Genomic DNA, 10,981 nt, shown 5'->3' with positions numbered 1-10,981 from the left:
CTCAGATGTGGGTCAAGAAATCTCAATTTATTAGACTTATATCTAGCAATTGTGAATTTGCTTACAGGTAAAACTATTCTGATTTAAGAGTTGCTAGAGTCAAAGTCAGGAATACATTTCTATATGATTCTGATGAGTAACTAAGTTTCCAAGCTCTATGCAATCGCCATCATAGGAAGTCTGCCTGGATACCTCTTTAGAATAGAGATCTCTACCAGTTCAGAAAAGGTCTTCCTGGTGTCCTCCAGCCAGCATCCTTCAAGGTGACATATCTCCCTCATACAAGGAAACTAAAACATGGACTACAGGAAACTCTATGCTTTACTAAGACAACTGATTGGCATCTTAGTAGCATTCCTGGAAGGCTCTTCAACTCAGATACTAGAGTGTACATGGGTGAGCTGGCAGAAGAGGTGGACGACAAGGTTCTTCATGCTGCTTTCATCCCATTTGGAGACATCACAGATATTCAGATTCCTCTGGACTATGAAACAGAAAAGCACCGAGGATTTGCTTTTGTTGAATTTGAGTTGGCAGAGGATGCTGCAGCAGCTATCGACAACATGAATGAATCTGAGCTCTTTGGACGGACAATCCGTGTCAATTTGGCCAAACCCATGAGAATTAAAGAGGGTTCTTCCAGACCAGTTTGGTCAGATGATGACTGGTTAAAGAAGTTTTTTGGGAAGACTCTTGAAGAGAATAAAGAAGAAGAAGGACCCGAGCCTCCCAAAGCAGAAACCCAGGAGGGAGAACCCGCTACAAAAAAAGCGCGGTCAAATCCTCAGGTTTACATGGACATCAAGATTGGAAACAAGCCAGCCGGACGAATCCAAATGCTCCTACGTTCTGACATTGTTCCCACGACAGCAGAGAATTTCCGTTGCCTTTGCACCCATGAAAAGGGCTTTGGCTTCAAGGGAAGCAGCTTTCACCGCATCATCCCCCAGTTCATGTGCCAGGGCGGTGATTTCACAAACCACAATGGCACAGGAGGCAAGTCCATCTATGGAAAGAAGTTTGATGATGAAAACTTCATTCTCAAACACACAGGACCAGGCCTTCTCTCCATGGCCAATTCTGGCCCAAATACCAATGGCTCCCAGTTCTTCCTGACCTGTGATAATACAGATTGGCTGGATGGCAAGCATGTGGTATTCGGGGAGATCACTGAAGGCCTGGATGTTTTAAGGCAGACTGAGGCTCAGGGCAGCAAGGACGGGAAGCTAAAGCAGAAGGTTATCATCGCTGACTGCGGAGAGTACACGTGGCGCTGCGCTTGCTCATCCCCACTCTGCACACAGGGACAGGGCGGCCTGCGCTTGCGCGTCCCCACTCTGCACACAGGGACGGGGCTGCCTGCGCTTGCTCGTCCCCACTCAGCACACAGCGACGGGGTTGCCAGGCAGCAGGGGCCTAGACAGTATACGACCAGTGTGTCCTGGGCTGACTAGAGCCATTTTATTTGCTAAAATAAACTATTTCTTGTACTGTTAAAAAAAAAAAAAAAACTCAGATACTAGTGGGAAGTCAAAACTGTACTTAGCTACAATAAAATCTCCACTTGGGGTAGCTTAGTCACTAGCAATAATTGTGCAGATTACATTAAATACCAAAAATTTATGAATATCATAAAATCTCATGTGTTCTTTAGAATAAGCTTTATATTTTCATGAAACTTTTCATATCTCTGCCTTATCCTTTACTCCCTCCTTATACAGTCGCTTGTGATTTGATAAAGCTAAGAGCCATGATCTTATCAGGTGTACAGAGTATATATAATCAGGAAAATATGTATACATACACACATGTTGTCTTCTAGTCTCACAATACATCACAAGGTAAGTGAAAGTCTTTATGGACATGCATATACTAGACTACTGCATAAGTAAACCGCTGTTAACCACCTGAGAGACTCAATATTAAGCAATCATCTCTGCTTACATTTGGAAGGGATCCCTGTGGGAAGGGCTGTTTGTACTGATAAAGATTGGGTCAAGTCAAATAATGATGGATTCATGAAAAGAATCTGCTGTGAAACTATTAAACAAATCACATTATAACAATGGTCTAAAAATTATGTTTTAAGACAGCTCCAATCCATTTTATTCCATGTAGAGTGGATGTAGAATTCTGGCCTTCAGCAAAATTGGTGGATATTGGTTTTCAAGGCTGATTCAGAGTTAGTGTGTTAAGGTTAGAACAAGTCAAATGCCACAAAGCTTTTTATTTTCACCATGGTTACAATAGTCATTTCTTTTCACTTAGCACTCCTTCGATTCTTTCAGGCCATATTTTCAGAGTCCTCAAAAATTTGATTCTGCTGACATCTGCCTGTATTCTGATTGTATACATGGAAATTTATTCAGAAATCATTCAAATGCAATTTTTATTAGGATTATAAGACCACAAACATTTTTTAAATGACTCTGTTTTATCCATTTGGTGACAATTACAAAAACTAGCTTCATTTGAGGGCACAACTGTACTTACCAGGCCTTAGGATATTGTACTACCAATTCTGTATTCTAAGGGTCAGCACTGGGTTCATGTAAGCTTCAAACTTCATCCTAAACAAAAGCTATCTTGCTTAGATTAGTAAACTATGAAATGATCTCACCTCAGGGAGTTGATGTTTATCATGCTTCACAGTATGATGAAGACAAGAGGAAAAGAAGCTTCAAGCTGTATTTTGAATATTAAACTGAAATCCAATAAGAAATAAAAGAGAATATACTACAAAAAGTCTCATAAAAATCCAAGATCATAAATTTTCACATTATTTGGAAAGTGAAGGAAAAATATAGTATATTCTTAAGAATACTGAGAGATTGTATTCTTGGGTTTTCCTTATGCGTTGATGTACATAGCTGCTTTCCTAATAATCATATCTTAAAAACCACTGTATCCAAGACCTGAATGCTTGTCTATAGTGATTCTATACTTTTGCTCACTTGATTTTTCCAAGAGTCTGTAAGACATGGCATGGTTTTGGATGAGTAAACTGTGTCTCAGTATGTGTAAGTAATTTGACTGAATTAGTGGTCAAACTAATATTTAAATCCAGGTGTGATTGTGGGAGGTTTTCAGATTAAGTTTTGAATATTTGGCACACCTCTCTTATGGACACATGACACTTCATTGAATTGAAAACTCTAAGGCATTTACTTATCTGCATGCTATTGACAATAAAATAAGAAAGTTTACAGTACAGGAGCAAAGAGAACAGTAAGAAACATGTAAGCAAATTTGATGATGTAGAGAAAAATTAACTGAACAGTGGCAATGTCGATAGACATGTTATATGGAAGAGAGAATTCTCAAGGTTCCTCACCCCTATATAAAGAACTACAGCGGCTAAAGTCTGGTGAGATAGGAAGAATTAATCATTCCAAGTGAGAAGTTCCCTAACCAATTATTCAATACAAATTCTTCAGCCTTGAAATCATATGCACACATGCAACAAAAGCAGGCTCAACATTTATATACATATATAAAAGAAAAAGAGATCATCAATTTCAAAGGCAGTTGGGAGATATGGGAGGGGTTTGCAGTGAGGAAAAAGCAGTGGAGAGTGATACATTTTAATTAAAATATATATATCTTTTATAGAAATGCTCTTTTAGAGTTAGTATTCTCTTATCCATACAGTTTTAAAACGAAAAAAGTAAGAAAAGAGAGAGATAAATAAGAAGTCAAAGTGTAATCAGCTCTAGGCTGAGGATTTAGTGGTTAATGGACTGATGGGGGATCAGCAGAAAGTAGCACATGGTAAGGGGATTAGGCTAGAAGGAGTTTCTGTTAGGAAAGGAACAGAAATTTAGGATAAATGGACCATCGTGAGTTGAAGGGAGAAGGACTATAAAAAGGAGTCTAAAGAAACAGGATATCAGAGGTATACTCAGATTTATATCAAAAATGGCAATATTTATTATCCTAAGGAAAATAAGAAACTTCTAAATGAGTTTAAGCAAGATGGAGACATAATGAGGTGTGAACTTTTTGATTCTGCTGCATGTACTGGCTTTGTGGGAGCCTAGTGTGTTTGGATGCTCACCTTCCTAGACCTGGATGGAGGGGGGAGGACCTTGGACTTCCCACAGGGCAGGGAACACTGACTGCTCTTTGGACTGGAGAGGGAGGGGGAGGGAGAGTGGAGAGAGGCGGAGGGAAAAGGGAGGAGGGGAGGAGGTGGAAATTTTTAAATAAAAAAAAAGAAAAGAAAAAATATACATTTTTAAAAAATTATTTTTAAATTATATTTTCAACTAATATTTATAACTTCTTGAAGAGTCTATAACTATTAAAAAACAAAATTTATTGTTTTCTTAATGAATCACAAAGCAAAGGAATATGTATATTATTTGATCTTTGAAAAATGAATTGCAGTGAATAAACAGCTGTTAGAGGAATCCATGAACTACGGTGGTTCTGGCCAATATTTGGGTGGTTTCATTGAAAGTTCTGGAAGCAAATGTGAAAAAAAGTAGTATACCACATGGATATTGTAGAATCAAAAAATAGAATGCCCAGAATATACTGTATCTTTTCTTCACTTTCCAAGAGTATGCAAAAATGGGGGGAAAATATTAAGCAAACTTCTGCACATGGGTGAGTATGTAGTAAAACAACATGAAATGAAAAATATTCTTATTGGAAGCTAAGAAGAAACTAAGTTGCAGATATGTGGCATTTGAAATACCTCTAAAACTTAAAGTGTCGAGCATATACAAATCTCAGAGTATCAACAGTTTTGAAACTCTTGCATATTTGAATTTACCAAGAATGGAAACACACAAACTAAATTCTAAGGAAGGCTTTAAATTTAACATAGGAAAATTACATAAAACACAACAGGTTTTGAGAAACATTACAGTTATAATATTTATATCTACTCTAACATTTATCATATAAGGAAAACTATAACTATCAATTATTTGATTCTATCAAAGACTCCAGAAGGATATAATATTCAAAACTCTAGAATTGACAGAGACATCTCACTGCCTAGACAGTCACCCAAAGTTCTTTTGTACTGCTGGGTCATTCAGCCTACAGGTCCATAGTATACAGCAGACTTTTCCATGAAGCAGGAAATTTCAAAGACAGTTGTGCCTATATTGGCAGTTTGTCAGTCACTTTTGTGTGTGTGCCCTGCAGAATGTCTGGGAGAGACTTTATATTCTTTCATGAAGCAGGAACCCCAAAGGACCATCTCACCTTTAGGCAAGTTCAACAGTCATTTATATGTGGGTCCTGCATGTTCAGTTAACACAGCGTACCATCAAGCAGTCAGGGCAAGAACAGTTTCTTTCCCAAATGGCTAACCAACTCCATAAGGAGCCTCTTTGATGCCCGTCTTTCCCATGAAATAGATTTGTACTGTCAAGAGCAGATATGTTTCACTGTTGTGAATAGTCCTAAATTGTTAAAACACTAAATGTCATATTCTGTAGTCTTTGAAGATTTGAAGAATCCCTATCCATCTGAAATACATCTCTGTACATCTAGAAAATCTAACTAATGTGACTACAAACTTGACTATTATGGATGATTATCTATTAACCTATATTTCTTAATATTAGATTACATTTTAAAATAAACTACACAATCACAATACCTCAGTCAAGAGCAGAAATATATATATAACAAGACTGACCTTAAATTTGCATCAATAGACCAACATCCATAGCAAAACAAATCTCTATAGCATATTCCCCTTTAAATGTAAACAAAAGTTTATAGATAATATTTGGGAATATGGGTGTAGTTCTTTCTAAACTGCTTCCTACTGTTTATTTGGTGAAGTAATTTTGAGGGGTATTCAAGGCAAAATTTTAGGGTGACTCTTGGTCCATCAAACCACATTAGCCTGTAATGTATCCACAGGTTCTCATCCTCTGTGGAAACATATTCTTAGACCCAAATTTTCAAGACAAAATACCTTTAAAATATATATGTTGGTTACTTAGCTCCTTCATAGTCAAAAAATTCAAAGAAAACACAATAATATACATAATACAGACTCTGTGAAATTTCCAATTTTATGGAGCTTATTTTTCTTTACTCTATTTCTTTTTAATATTTATTTTATTATCTTTACTCCTTTAATATATGTCCATCTGTACTCTGTCTCTTTAAAGAGACTTTGCTTCATTTTTTTAATGATTCACTTCTTTTCCAATTCTCTATACTCTTTTTCTTCTCTCTCCCAAGTCTACATATAGTTTTTAAACAAAATGTGTCTCATTTAGAGATTTTTTTCATCTGGATTTGTCATTATTGCATATTTTTAATTATTTTCTGACCAGAAGTGCTTCATAAAATGCTATGAGCTTCTTAAGAATCTAAGCTGGGGCATTACTAGGGTACATACAGTACTACCTGCTTACTCTACCCAGTCCAACTTGGCAGAAGTCCTTTAGTGCTTGAGACAGCAGGTGGGAGCCACCCTCACCACCTCAGCTCTGATAACCAGTTGGTCCATGTTGTCACCAAGTAACTTGCAGTATGCTGTTCACAAATTCTTGGCCTCCTGAAAAGAGCCAGTGTTTGTGGTAGCAGCACAACTCAGGAAGCAGGCATTTCAAAACTGCAGCTTTTTTTCTGCTACCACTAAGTCAAGAAAACCTCTCTCAAAGAAGCTGCAACATGCTGCCAGCAAACAACAAGAAGCTGTGTTAAACTCTCTATTTTTGTGTCTAGAATTCCTTCTCAAGCTCTCTCATGTTTTAAGTGGGTTTTAGTTGGCCACTTGGGCACCAATTTGTTTTAAGTGGCTACTAATTAATTCCCGGCTGCTTACCTCTGAAATAATCACACAGAAACCATATTATTTGCAATATCATTTGGCCAATAGCTTAAGCATATTTCTGGGTAACTCTCATATCTTAATTTAACCCATTTCTAGTAATCTGTATATCACCACATGGCTGTGGCTTACCAGGTAAAAAGTCCCACCTATATCCAGCAGGGCTACATGGTTTCTCTCTGACTCTGCCTTCTTCCTCCCATCATTCAGTTTAGTTTCTCCTACATAGTTAAGTTCTGCCCTATCAACAGGCCAAGACAGTTTCTTTATTCACCAATGGTATTCACAGCATACAGGGGGGAATCCCACATCACTTATTGATCTGACATTTTTAGTGCACTAAACATATGACACACATATATAGAAAATATTTCATATTATGTACACACCCACACACACATGCACACACACAGAGGGAACAGTTCTGCAAAAACATAGGATAAGCATTTAAGCAGATTTTCTCAGAAATGTTGCAAAACTGAGTTCCCAGATCCTTTCAGCTCCTCAAATTGGAAATTTGTAATTGTATATTTTTTTGCTTCCTAGAGCATTTCTTAACTTCTAAGATAATTAGAAAGCCTTTTATTAACCATAACCAAAAGCTGTCAACTTATGGTTTCCATCTACCATTGTGAAAATACTTCTTGGTACCACACACGCTGGATTCTCATAGCAACCTGAAACTGTTTTAAGAATCCAGAAACCATCAGTGCACCTCATTTTTCACCAGCCATTTTTCATTATAGGATATGACTATGAACAAGCAAAGAATATTGTGTTGCTGATTATGAAACAAATTCCTGTAGTGGCTGCTAATTTATTATCAGACTGAGTCATAATGATTCAAATTATTTATGTCAATAATACCAGACTTATCTAGGAGTAAACTGACCCAAATCAGGTAACAACAGGATGGACATTAATAGCTTCTTACTTGGTTTAAAACTCTGAAATTGGTTTGGTACAGTATCATCTTACCATTGAGAAAGAAATAGAAAACTATCAACATAAAATATGTTTAAATTAATAATTGTATACCCTTAGAACATATACAATATATGAATTAAAGCACAGAAAACAATAACATTGTTTACATATACATGTGTCTCTAAACTGCTCCATATCTTTTAGGGAGCAGCCTTCCTCAAATTATCAACAGAATGTTGGTAGACTGGATCAATGTTTGTCACCTCTTAACAATCCTTGCATCTAGTTTTACAATATGCACTTATAAAGAGATTATTACTCCTCTAGTTTTATCCTAACATCTTCTTTAAAAATTATGTGAAGTATACTCTCCACAATATATAGAGAGCAGTTACATCTATTGATTACATGCTGATTTTCAAGTCTTTTGAATGTTCTAGACAAAATCTTTTGCTTGTCCTCATACATTTTCTTCTTGCTTATATCCAAAGCTAGTCATATGTAATTAGAGCTTTATGTCCAGATCACCCAGTCCCAAATAACTTCTCAGAGGCTGAATAAGAATTTTAATGTTTGACTGAGAGATCAGGCTTACTACTGCTAACGTTTGCACTTAAATTAGCCCATAACTCTTTGATTCTATCCTTCCTCTTCTAATTCTAGTGAAAAATCTTTACAGTGTACACGAGGTTTGTTCAACAGCAGCCATGTGTTCATGTTATAAAGGGCAGGGATGGAGCTCTGGATGCAGTGTTCAAAGTGCAGCCTGCCTTGAAGATGACCTAGTTGTGATACTTAGTTCTGAAAATATTATTTCCAAGGTGTTATGCTTGGCTGTGGGTGGAGGGGTACTGTTTTGAAATTAATAATCTATCATTTGTATGTTTTTAAGGTCTTTTAATCTTGGTTTTCTTATATAGTAAACAAGAATATCAGGGGAGAAGTGATTCAGTGCCTAAATGTATTTGCTAATCTTCCACAAGACCCAATTTCAGTTCCCAGCACCGGTATTTGGCAACTTGAAACCTCCAAATTGCTCCCATTCCAAGGGCTCTGACGACCTCTATTTATTTCTGTTGTAACTGGTGCTCTTACACATGCACACACACATACACACACACACACACACACACACACACACAAAAAAAAATAAATAATTGAATTATATATATATATATATATATATATATATAAATGGTATCATTATCATTACTTACTACAATTACTAAATGAGATGTGTGAAACTTACTTTCAACTTAAATTTTGCTGCATTTTAAGCACACAACAGTGGTGATAAAAAATTACATGAAAGTCTTCCCTTTTCTATTGAGAAGTCAGTTGTAAAGCTAAACGCACAAGAAATCAATTTTCTATGGCATTGTTTAAATATAGTATATCTAAATTTATTGAACGCTGGCCCTATAAATGTAATCGGGCACTTTTGACAGGTGTAGTCATACAGAGATTGCTACTGTAAGTGTGCCAATCATCTTCCCTTGAAAACATGAGGAGATTTTTTTAAAAAAATATATTTGTTCAAGTTCTTAAGAGATTTTCCTTGGTAACAAGGGAAGTTGAGAGAAATTTTTGACAGGCATGGAGAAGAGGGAGAGAGGAAGAAAGCTGATGAGCAAGTTTTATTTCCAAAGAGTGCAGTCTTGCCACTGGTCAGTGTCGCTCTTCAGCCTCTTGGACAGTGTCTGCTCAGTCCATAAGGCTCGGTGCTTTACCAGTCTCAATCTGCCACAGATAGACTAGACAGTTCCTGGAGAACATGATAGAAATCTATACGAACTAGATTCTAATGTCAGTAATTATGGTAGCATTAGGAATAACAACTGTAGAGAAAATGAACTGGCTTGAAACCAGTAGGCAAAAGACAAAACCTTAGATCTACCTATATATAGGCCACCACCAAAAGGTTTCACTCACATTTATGATGGGTCTTCCCATTTAAAATAACAAAATCAAAAATTTTCCTTATGGATATTATTGATTTTTTCTGGTAAATTGTACATCTGGTCAAATTGACAACAAATATTAACCATCACAGTGCAAAATATTTTTCAGATTTGCCCCATGTATGGGAGGCTATGAATTTTCTATTTTGTATTTAACATCAGTTTGTCTTAGAACATCATTTGGCTAAAGGTAAAACCACAAGCAACTTTAGATAAGTATTCATTTTAAATATCAAGAAACCTGGACACTTTTGCTTTTGTCTTCTTGGAACACAAACTCATTGTATACTAATAAACCTGAGTATAAGAATAATAGAACAGAAGAGAAAAACTTGCATCTACCGTTATATATTATGTGAGAATCTGAAAAACTGCAAACCAATGAACCACTTTCAGAGAAGCCATTCCATCTTTGGGATGTCCCTTCTTTCAAAGAAACCATAGAATTAAAAAAATAATAATAAAGATTATAGTTGCCACATTTTTGTTGTTTGTTATTCAATAAAAGCCAATGTGTAACAAAGGTCCAAAGAAATACAGAGGCTGTAACTGTCATTCAGAGGTAAGGACACCTGCATAGCATGCGGAAGTTCCTGTGTTTTCTTACCAGTACAAGAGGGAGGAGAGGAACAAGAAAGATGAGGAGGGTGAGAAGGATGAGGAGGTTATGCTACAGTGGATGAAAAGGAGGTGGGGAAGGGGAAAGAAGAGGAGTAAAAAGACAGGCAGGCAAGGACATGGAAGAGAAACATTATGGGAAAAAGGAGAAAGAGAGGAAGAGGCCAGAAAGAGGAATAAAATGAGGAATCGGAGGAGGAGGCATGAAGAAAAGATTGGATTTAAAAAAAAAAAGTTTGGACCACATTTCTTATCCTGACTAGGGTGAATGATGATCCATCCTGTGTTCTTGGATATTTGTTCACTGTGTGAAAATGTATTGCTGTGATGGGTGTCATAAAAAGCCAAACAGCCAAAAGCTAGGCAAGAGGTTGAGACAGGACTTATGAACACAGAGAGGATTCTGGGAAAAAGACAGAGTTCTCAGACAGATGCAGAGGGAGCAGCTTGAGTTGTATGGAGAGATGAGGTAATGTGCCACTGACAGAATGTAGATTAAAATAAATGTATAACTGAGTTATAAGAGCTAGAGGGACAAGGCTAAGTTAAGGTTGAACTTTCATAATTAATAATAAGTCTCTGTGTCATTATTTGGGAGCTGACAGTCCAAAGAAAAGTCCAACTACAATTATGTATCACCTGTTACTCTCTTCTCACAAAGACT

At 36.7% G+C, this 10,981-nt stretch overlaps 1 pseudogene; it reads left to right on the top strand.

Annotated features, from left to right (window-relative positions):
* Nucleotides 1-392: 392 nt before the first annotated feature.
* LOC101998078 lies at nucleotides 393-1,454 on the top strand (annotated as a pseudogene).
* The last annotated feature ends 9,527 nt before the right edge of the window (nucleotides 1,455-10,981 follow it).

The sequence above is a fragment of the Microtus ochrogaster genome, unplaced genomic scaffold (genome assembly GCF_000317375.1).
Source record: "Microtus ochrogaster isolate Prairie Vole_2 unplaced genomic scaffold, MicOch1.0 UNK1, whole genome shotgun sequence".
In the NCBI taxonomy this organism is placed as follows: Eukaryota; Metazoa; Chordata; class Mammalia; order Rodentia; family Cricetidae; genus Microtus; species Microtus ochrogaster.
The sequence above is the reverse complement of the archived record's forward strand: the minus strand, read 5'-3'. Positions and strand labels throughout refer to the sequence as shown.